Source organism: Rattus norvegicus, chromosome 15 (assembly GCF_021556685.1).
Source record: "Rattus norvegicus strain SHRSP/BbbUtx chromosome 15, alternate assembly SHRSP_T2T, whole genome shotgun sequence".
Taxonomy (NCBI): Eukaryota; Metazoa; Chordata; class Mammalia; order Rodentia; family Muridae; genus Rattus; species Rattus norvegicus.
This window is the reverse complement of record NC_141548.1, coordinates 40517419-40526176: the sequence shown is the minus strand read 5'-3', so window position 1 is coordinate 40526176 and position 8758 is coordinate 40517419. Positions and strand designations below refer to the sequence as shown.

Here is an 8758-nt window from a genome sequence, read left to right as displayed (position 1 = left end):
TGTTTCATGTGAAATCTCTCCAAACCTTGAATTTTGATGTAAATTTACCATTGTGTGTCTTGGACTCTAAGCCACAGTATGGCAGGGGAAAGAAATGTATTTAATTCCCATTAAAGTACCCAGAGAGAGCATTCCATCCATGCATCTCAGAACTAGCTCCTGATTGCCCGCTGGGTTCCAAGGCTCTGGACCAGTTGGGGGAAATGTAGCACTGAATCAGCAACCTGGGCTTCACTCTCACTGGACTCTTTCTCTGTGAGTGTGGACTTTAGATGTTCATACTGACAGTGCTAAACAGAAAGCTGCAGGAACTCCACGGGCTTCCTTGTGACACTTCAAGGTTCCTAAGGGTGGACTTACTTTAGCAAAGGTTGATTAAGTAATTGCCAATAGTAGGATGGAGATATGCCTGAAAAACAACGTCTGAAATTGGGCAGTGTGGCTGTGTCACTTCCGTGAACATGATTTCCTAACTTTATGAATGTACAATTCTAAACTGCTTTTGAAAGCATTCTCATGAAACAATACCAGGGAAACTTAAAATGCTAGAGTTATTTCCCACATGGATTAAATATTTCAATGTGTGGATGAATAAAATATGAATAGCAACTGGTGTTGCTTTGGAGTGCTCGGCAGAAGCCATCATTGGTCTCCGACCAGTTATAGAGATTGCGTGGTGGCTTCCATCTTGCCAGGATGAATATTGGTTATTTATATGGATATTGGTTATTCAGAGCCATAATAACAAGCAAAGCAAATGTTATTGAATATATCCGCTGTGTTTTACGAACTGTTACTTTCCACTCACAGCTGCATATTATGTGACTTCCCAGGAGCTCACATATTATCCCCATTTCACAGAGGGAGAAACTAAGACAGAAGAACTCAAGAGTCTTGAGGCTTGAACCTATAGCCCCCTGTTTTCACTCTCAGGCTTACGTTATTTCCCATAGTCTCAGTGGTGTCTGTTAAGGGGCCAAGACATTGGGTCTTTTGAATTCCCACGGGATTCTAAGGCTTTTGATAGTCTATCCAGACTCTATGGACTGGTGACATGCTTCTAGACTGCTTTCATTTCTCAGGGATGCTCTGGTAAAGCACCTCTAGACGGACAAAGTGCAGCACTATTAGATTATGATGCTTCTCTTCATTCCTTCTGGTCACCCTACCGATACCTCCTTCAGACCCCACTCTCTCCCTTTGGGACTCACTCACTCTGAGCCTATTCCCAACTTGGTACTTTCTAGCAAGCACATGTAGTTGGAAGACACAAGCCATTTCCACCTCTGGGTTCACCAGAGCCCTTGCCAACTGCCTGAATGGGACCCTCTTACTGTCCTATCCCATCTTGAAATCCAGAATCAGTCCACACTATCTCAGGGGAAACTTGGTCCAAGTTCCTTGATCAGGCCACTGAAGGCATCAAATTGTAGTTGACAAGCAGAAGACCTGAAGAGAGTTGTATTTATACTCCAAATACAAATAAATAAAACAAAACAAAACCAGAAGAATCAACATTCCCAACCCCTGTATGAGTTAGCCTCCTGAACAGTGTAGTCATTCCTGGTGAAACAAGAAGGTAATTTGAAGGAAGAAAGGAAGGAAGGAAGGAAGGAAGGAAGGAAGGAAGGAAGGAAGACTCAACCAATAAACTAACTTCAGATGTTCAAATCCCAACACAGAAATAAATCAATATGAAGCCCCAAAAGTAATGACCCCCATTGAAGATGACCTGGAAGAACTCTAAGATAAAATTAAAAATAACAATTAAAAACTATGGTCAAACACTCAAAGACAAAAAACCAAGTGAGGAATGAAACAAGATGTCCAATCTGAGACATGAAAACAGTTTGAATTTTAAGAAAACTCAAACCGAAATGATTCTGAAAATGAGAAACTCAATAAGCCAATTAAAAATCTCCAAGATAAGCCTCAACGATGGAACGACCATGTAGAAAAGAGAGTTGGGGAGAGAAACTGAGCAGAGGAGTCAGATAGTTCAGTAATGGCCAATGAGATAGAAGTATGAGTAGAACATGGAAAGGTTTGGGGTCCCATGAAAAGACAAAAGCTTTGAATTATGCTCATGAAGCAGGAAAGGAAACCGTGGTGGAGCCAGGAAATATCTTCAGGAATATCGTAGAAGAAAAATTTCCAAAACTGGAAAGAGAAATGCCATTCATCTTCAGAAGAAACACATTCATTTAGAATGTGGAACAAACAAGGCCAAAAGGGAATTCTCCAGGATGCATTACAACTAAAACATTAAAAACAGAATAACAAAGTGGATTGAAACTTGCAAGAGATAAAGAAAGGTCAAGTTATTTACAAGAGCAGCACTGAGTTGCCTCACAGAGACCATCAAATCCAAAAGGGTCTGGGAAGCCATGCTCTAAGTGCAGGAAGACCAGAACTGTCAATTCAGATCATCATATCAGTACACTATCTATTAGAATTGAAGGAGAAATAAAAATGTTCCATGATCAAAACAGATCATAGGGCTTTATGAATACTAAGCCATCTCTACAGAGGATATGAGAAAGAACACTTCAATCTGAAGAGAAGAACAAATTCACCCAGGAGGTCAAATAATGCCAGAACAGGTAACCAAAAGAGACCTAAGTAAACATTAAAAATGAAGTCAATAAAATGACAGGAACTACTATATATATTTCAGTAATATGTCTGAATATGAATTGTGTCAATTCCCCAATGGAAAGACACAGGCTGGTAGGTTGGATTGTAAAATAAGATGCATTATTATTGTTGTTGTTGCTGCTGCTGCTGCTGCTTCCAAGGGGAAACCCTCACTATCAGGGGAGCCATCACTTTCTGGTAAAAATGGATTTCCAAGCAAATGGAACTGAGAAAAAGCAGACATAGGTATTCTACTATCTGACAAAATAGATTTCAAATCAAAACTAGTCAGAAGAGATAAGTAGGGATTTATTGAGAGAAAAATTCACCAACAGGATATTATAATCCAAAATATATATGCACAAAACATGGAGGGAATCTAATTTTATAAATGAAACACTATTAGATAGAAAACTATAGATTGATGCTGACACAATGACAGTGGGAGATTTCAACACCCTACACTCACCAACAGATCATTTGGGAGAAAACACACCTAAATAGAAAAACTTTGCAGCTAAATGGCATTATAAATTAAATGTGTATAACAGACATATACAGAACGTTCCACACAAACATTAAAGAATTCAGTCTTCTCAGCAACCCATGGGACTTTCCTCAAACACAAGGCAAGTCTCAATAAACAGAAATATGGGAAAACAGACCCTGCAGCCAATCTGATCACAGTGGAATAAAGCTGGACATCGACAGCGAGAGGAAGTACGTGAGCCTATGGAAAGTAAACAACATACGACCGGGTCAAAGAGAAATGATGCAGGAAAATGTAAATTCCTGTAATTGAATAAAAATGTAAATGCAATTAAAATCTACAGGACATGCCGATGGCACTCCTGAGACTTGAGAGCACTAAGTGCCTGTATTAAAATTTTTGAGACATCTCAAATTAACAACTAATGATATTCCTGAAAGACTTAGAAAAACAAGAAAAACGTCACTCAGGAAAAAGCAGACAGGGAGCAATAATCAAAGTCAGGGCTGAAATCAACAACAGAGAATCAATGAAAGGAATCAATAACATAAAGAGTTCATTTTTTGAAAAGATTAATAAGATTAATAAGAGTGACAAACTTTTATTTAAATAAGCCAAAAGAAATGAGAAAGAATCTAAATTAATAGAATTAAGAATGAAATAGGAGATATTTCAACAGACACAGGGAATTCCGTGAATTTGAAGGACATGCTTTAAAAATCTTTATTTCAGTCTCTGCTCCTCTCTGTTCCAGAGACAGCCATATCTTCTTGTGCAGTGTTAGCCTCATCCTGTAGACAAGATGGTGAAGGTTGGTGTGAATGGATTTGGCCGTTACCAGGGCTGCCTTCTCTGCATCTGGCAAAGTGGAGATTGTTGCCATCAATGACCCTTTTATTGACCTCAACTACATAGTCTACATGTTCCAGAATGACTCTACCCACGGCAAGTTCAACGGCACAGTGAAGGCTGAGAATGGGAAGCTTGTCATCAACGGGAAGCCCATCACCATCTTCCAGGAGCGAGATCCTGCTAACATCAAATGGGGTGATGCTGCTGCTGAGTTTGTCATGGCATCTACTGGCATCTTCACTACCATGGAGAAAGGTGGGGTCCACTTGAAGGGTGGGGCCAAAAAAGTCATCTCTGCTCCTTTGGCTGATGCCCCCATGTTTGTGATGGGCGTAAACCAGGAGAAATATGACAACTCGCTCAAGATTGTCAGCAATACATCCTGCACCACCAACTGCTGAGCCCCCTGGCCAAGGTCATCCATGACTGTAGTCCTTGCCACCACTGCCACTCAGAAGACTGTTGATGGCCCCTCTGGAAAGCTGTGGTGTGATGGCCGTGGGGCAGCCTAGAACAACATTCCTGTATCTACTGGTGCTGTCAAGGCTATGGGCAAGGTCATCCCAGAGCTGAACGGGAAACTCACTGGCATAGCCTTCCTATCCCCAATGTATCCATTGCAGATCTGAGTTGCTACCTGGAGAAACCTGTCAAGTATGATGACATCAAGAAGGTGATGAAGCAGGCATCTGAGGGCCCACTAAAAGGCATCCTGGGCTACACTGAAGACCAGGTTGTTTCCTGTGGCTTCAACAGCAACTCCCACTCTTCCACCTTTGATGCTGGGGCTGGCATTGTTCTCAATGACAACATTGCAAAGCTCATTTCCTGGAATGACAATGAATATGGCTACAACATCAGAGTGGTGGACCTTATGGCCTACATGGCCTCTGAGAAGTAAGAAACCCTGGACCACTTACCCCAGTCCAGCAAGGATACTGAGAGCAAGAGAGAGGACCCCAGTTGCTGAGGAGTCCCCATCCCACCTCGACTATCAACACTGAGCATCTCTGTCACAATTTCCATCCCAGATCCCTGTAATGACAGGAGGGGCCTAGGGAGCCCTCCCCACTCTCTTGAATACCATCAATAAAGTTCAATGTACCCACAAAAAATCTTTATTTCACCAAACTGGAAAACCTAAAAGAAACAGGTGAGTTTCTAGATAAACCTAGCATAGCAAAGTTAAATAAAGACGAAATAAATGAATTTAATAGGCTCAAAATATAGCAATGAGGTAGAAGCAGTAACTAAAAGTCTCTCAATGAAATAACCAGGACAAGATGGATTTAGCACAGAATCTTATCAGACCTTCAGATAAAAACCAATACCAATACTATTATAACTATCACACAAATTGGAAAGCGATGTACATTTCCAAATTCTTCTTATGAACCCTTATTACACCTATATTAAAAACTAAGCAAAGACCGAACAAAAATCCTTAAAACTGGCAATTAAAAATTAGGACCTTGTGAAGCTAAAAAGCTTCTGCACAGTAAAAGATATCATCACTCAAGTGAAGAGGTAAGCCCACAAAATGGGGGAGAAAATATTTACCAGCTATACATCTGACAGACTGTTAGTATCTAGAATATGAAGAACTATAAACATCAAAGAACAAACAACCCAGCTAAAAACTGAGGTATGAAACTAAACAGAGTTCTCAAGAGGAAATATAAATGAGAAGAAATGCTTTAAAAATATTCAGTCTTCTCAGGGAAATGCAAATTAAAACTATTTTGAAATTTCATGTCAGCATAGTCAGAAGAGCCATCCACAGTCTTCTGAGTGTCAGTGATGGGATGGACTGTGGTCATGAGCCCCTGGGCAGGTAGTCCTGGGTTGTATAAGAGAGGAGGCTGAGAAACCATGGGGAGCAAGCCAGTAAGGAGCATTCCGTCTCCTCAGCCTCTATGTCAGCTCCTGCTCCCAGGTTCATGCCTTGCTTGAGCTTCTGTCTTGACTTCCTCCAATGATGAACAGTGTTACAGAAGTTAACGCCAAACACCAACCCCCCATGGGCTTGTGGCCATGGCGTTTCATTACAGCAATAGTAAACCTAAATCAAACTGATGCACACCCAAAGGACTCTATTACGGAGATACCTGCACTTCTATGTTTGTTTCTGTTCTATTCACAGTATCCAGGAAATAGAAATAGCCTAATGCCCATCACTGGGTAAATGAATAATGAAATGGTGGTATATTCGCACAATGGAGTATTATTCTGCTGGTAAGAAAAATGAAATGATGAAATTAGCAGAAAAATGCATGGAGCTAGAAACCATCATTTCGAGTGAGGGAACCCTGACCCAGAAAGACAAATGTCACATATTTTCTCTTATTTGTGTATGTTATCATTGAAGCTTTGAATATATATGTCTTCTGTGGAATACCCACAGAAACCAGGAGATTATTAAAGGGCCATGTGGGGTGAGGACTCGAGAGAGGGGAGATAGAATGGAATGGTGTGTGTGTGTATGTGTGTGTGTGTGTGTGTGTGTGTGTGTGTGTGTGTGTGTGTGTGTGTGTGTGTATTCAAGATGGAATTATCCTATGATAGAGTGAAGATACCCTTAGCAGACTCCAAAGGCTAATAAATAAAATGCTCGGTGCCAGGAATGGGTTATATCTTTTATAGGTGTTGGTCAATGAGGTCTCATAGATGCCCAAACGTTATGAGCCTGCGAAGACTCTCGGTTGCTCTTGATCTTGACAGTAAGACCCTACTGCTAAGTCACCACATCCCCGAGTTGTGGAATATTGAGAAACCAAGCTGAAAGCTCCACCCTGCTCACTAGCTTTTATAGTGCTCGAAAGTTCTATACAGGCTCCCAGAGGAGAACAGTAGCCATCAGCCTTACCCCGCTGTGAACCCTCTGAGCTATAATAGTAGTGACAAGTCTGATAAGATGTGCCCTGATACAACAGTGGCATAAATATTGTGGGTGGAACCAATCACTCTCTGCTTGAATTTGAGTCCTGCTCCACAAGATGAAACCAACACCTGACTCCATTATCCGATGAGGGATCACCTACTATATTATTCTGCTATATAGATATTTTATTTATATCTAATATATAATCTAATAATAAATAGTATTAAACTGGGTCTTAATAACATCATTATACCCATAGACTACTGGATGTCCTAACCTCCTTCAGAGTAGCTTCTATTTGCAGTAGATGGTAGCACAATTAGCACAGAGTCCCTCAACTGACCAAGGTTCAGAGGATGGGACTAAGAATGCTTAGCCCTTAGTGAAACACCTATACTTCACTTCCCTCATTTCAACTTTCAAGAAAAAGAAAAAAAAAGGAAGGAAAAAAAGGAAAGAATTCAAGGTAGTATGGGAGGGGGCAGGGTGTGGAACCCAGAGGAGTTAGGGAGGTGAGGGAGGTGTTAAATATGATCAAAACATTCTATATAGCATGTTCAAAGAAGTAATAAAACATATATTAAAGAAGGATGGCAAACATTTTATGATGAATCACTTTACACTGGCTAATTTCTTATAGGCATAAACATCATTTTCAAACCTGGAGTTCTACTATTCAAACTGATATGTTGAATAGAAGCGTTGTGTTTAAATTCAGGTAGAACGTGTTCAATATGCAGATGTTCCCTCATTGTGTATTGCCTGCTTGCCTGGGTTTGTGTGGGGACAGTCCTTATTCGTAGCTCTACCCTTCAGGAGTTCATGAAAGGAAGAAAGCATACTAGCTGTCTGAGACATGCCCTCATTAAAGAGAGCGGCCCTAGAACCAGAATGAGTTGGAGAATAATATGAGGGGACATGATACCACGGAGTTAGAGGAAAACTGTGTCCTGTGCATTTGAGCCTCTGCCTGTCTTTCCAGAAAGGGAAGGATGGAAGGGACCATCTCCGGGTTTCCTGCTGTCAGTGCTGATAGTTGCAACATGGCCTTAGAATTCTTCAAAGTTACCCAGTGCATAACGTTCAAACAACTAACCTTCTGATGCCTGCCAGTATCATTGACTGGATAATTCACCTGACTGCCTTTTACTCACTATAGATCCAGAGGTCTTTGAGCTGACCACGGTTTCAGTTACCTCGTCAGCCAGCACAGTGGGCTTATAGGATCCACCTCTCACTCTGAAGATACAAGAGTCAGCCTCTATGCACGACCCAGCGTAAGAGTGGAAGGCGAAAATGATCAGAGTCTGTGGATCATGTCCTCTTGTGCTACTTTGTTACAATAGCAAAATACCTTAGGAAATCAATTTATAAGGAGAAAAGGTTTATATTGGCTCACAGTTCTATAGATCCCAGTCCATGGTCAGTTAGTAGCACTGTCTTTGGTGGTGAGCATATTATGTTGGAGGTACATAGTTGAGAAACCTTCTCATGGCATGACATCAAAAGGGAGAGAGAGAGAGTGAGAGAGAGGGGGGGAGGGGGAGAGAGAGAGAAGGAAGGAGGGAGAGTGGGAGGGAGAGAGGGAAGGAGGGAGGGAGGGAGAGAGAGAGAGAGAGAGAGAGAGAGAGAGAGAGAGAGAGAGAAAAGAGAGACTAATGATTTCTTCAAAGGCTTTCACCAAATGACCTAGCTTCTTCAAATTAAAATTTCTTAAAATTTCTACTTCTCAGTAACATCAAGGGCTAGAGATCAAGCCTTTGACACACCTGTATTTGGGAGACATTTTAGATTCAAACTACAGCCTGTGTCCTAGTTAGGGTTTTACTACTGTGAACAGACAGCACAAAGACAACTCTTATAAGGACAACACTTAACTGGGGCTGGCTTACAGGTTC

General features: G+C 41.2%; 1 pseudogene; it reads left to right on the top strand.

Annotated features, from left to right (window-relative positions):
- Window positions 1–3854: 3854 nt before the first annotated feature.
- LOC148000995 (glyceraldehyde-3-phosphate dehydrogenase pseudogene) lies at window positions 3855–4970 on the top strand (annotated as a pseudogene).
- Window positions 4971–8758: the final 3788 nt, after the last annotated feature.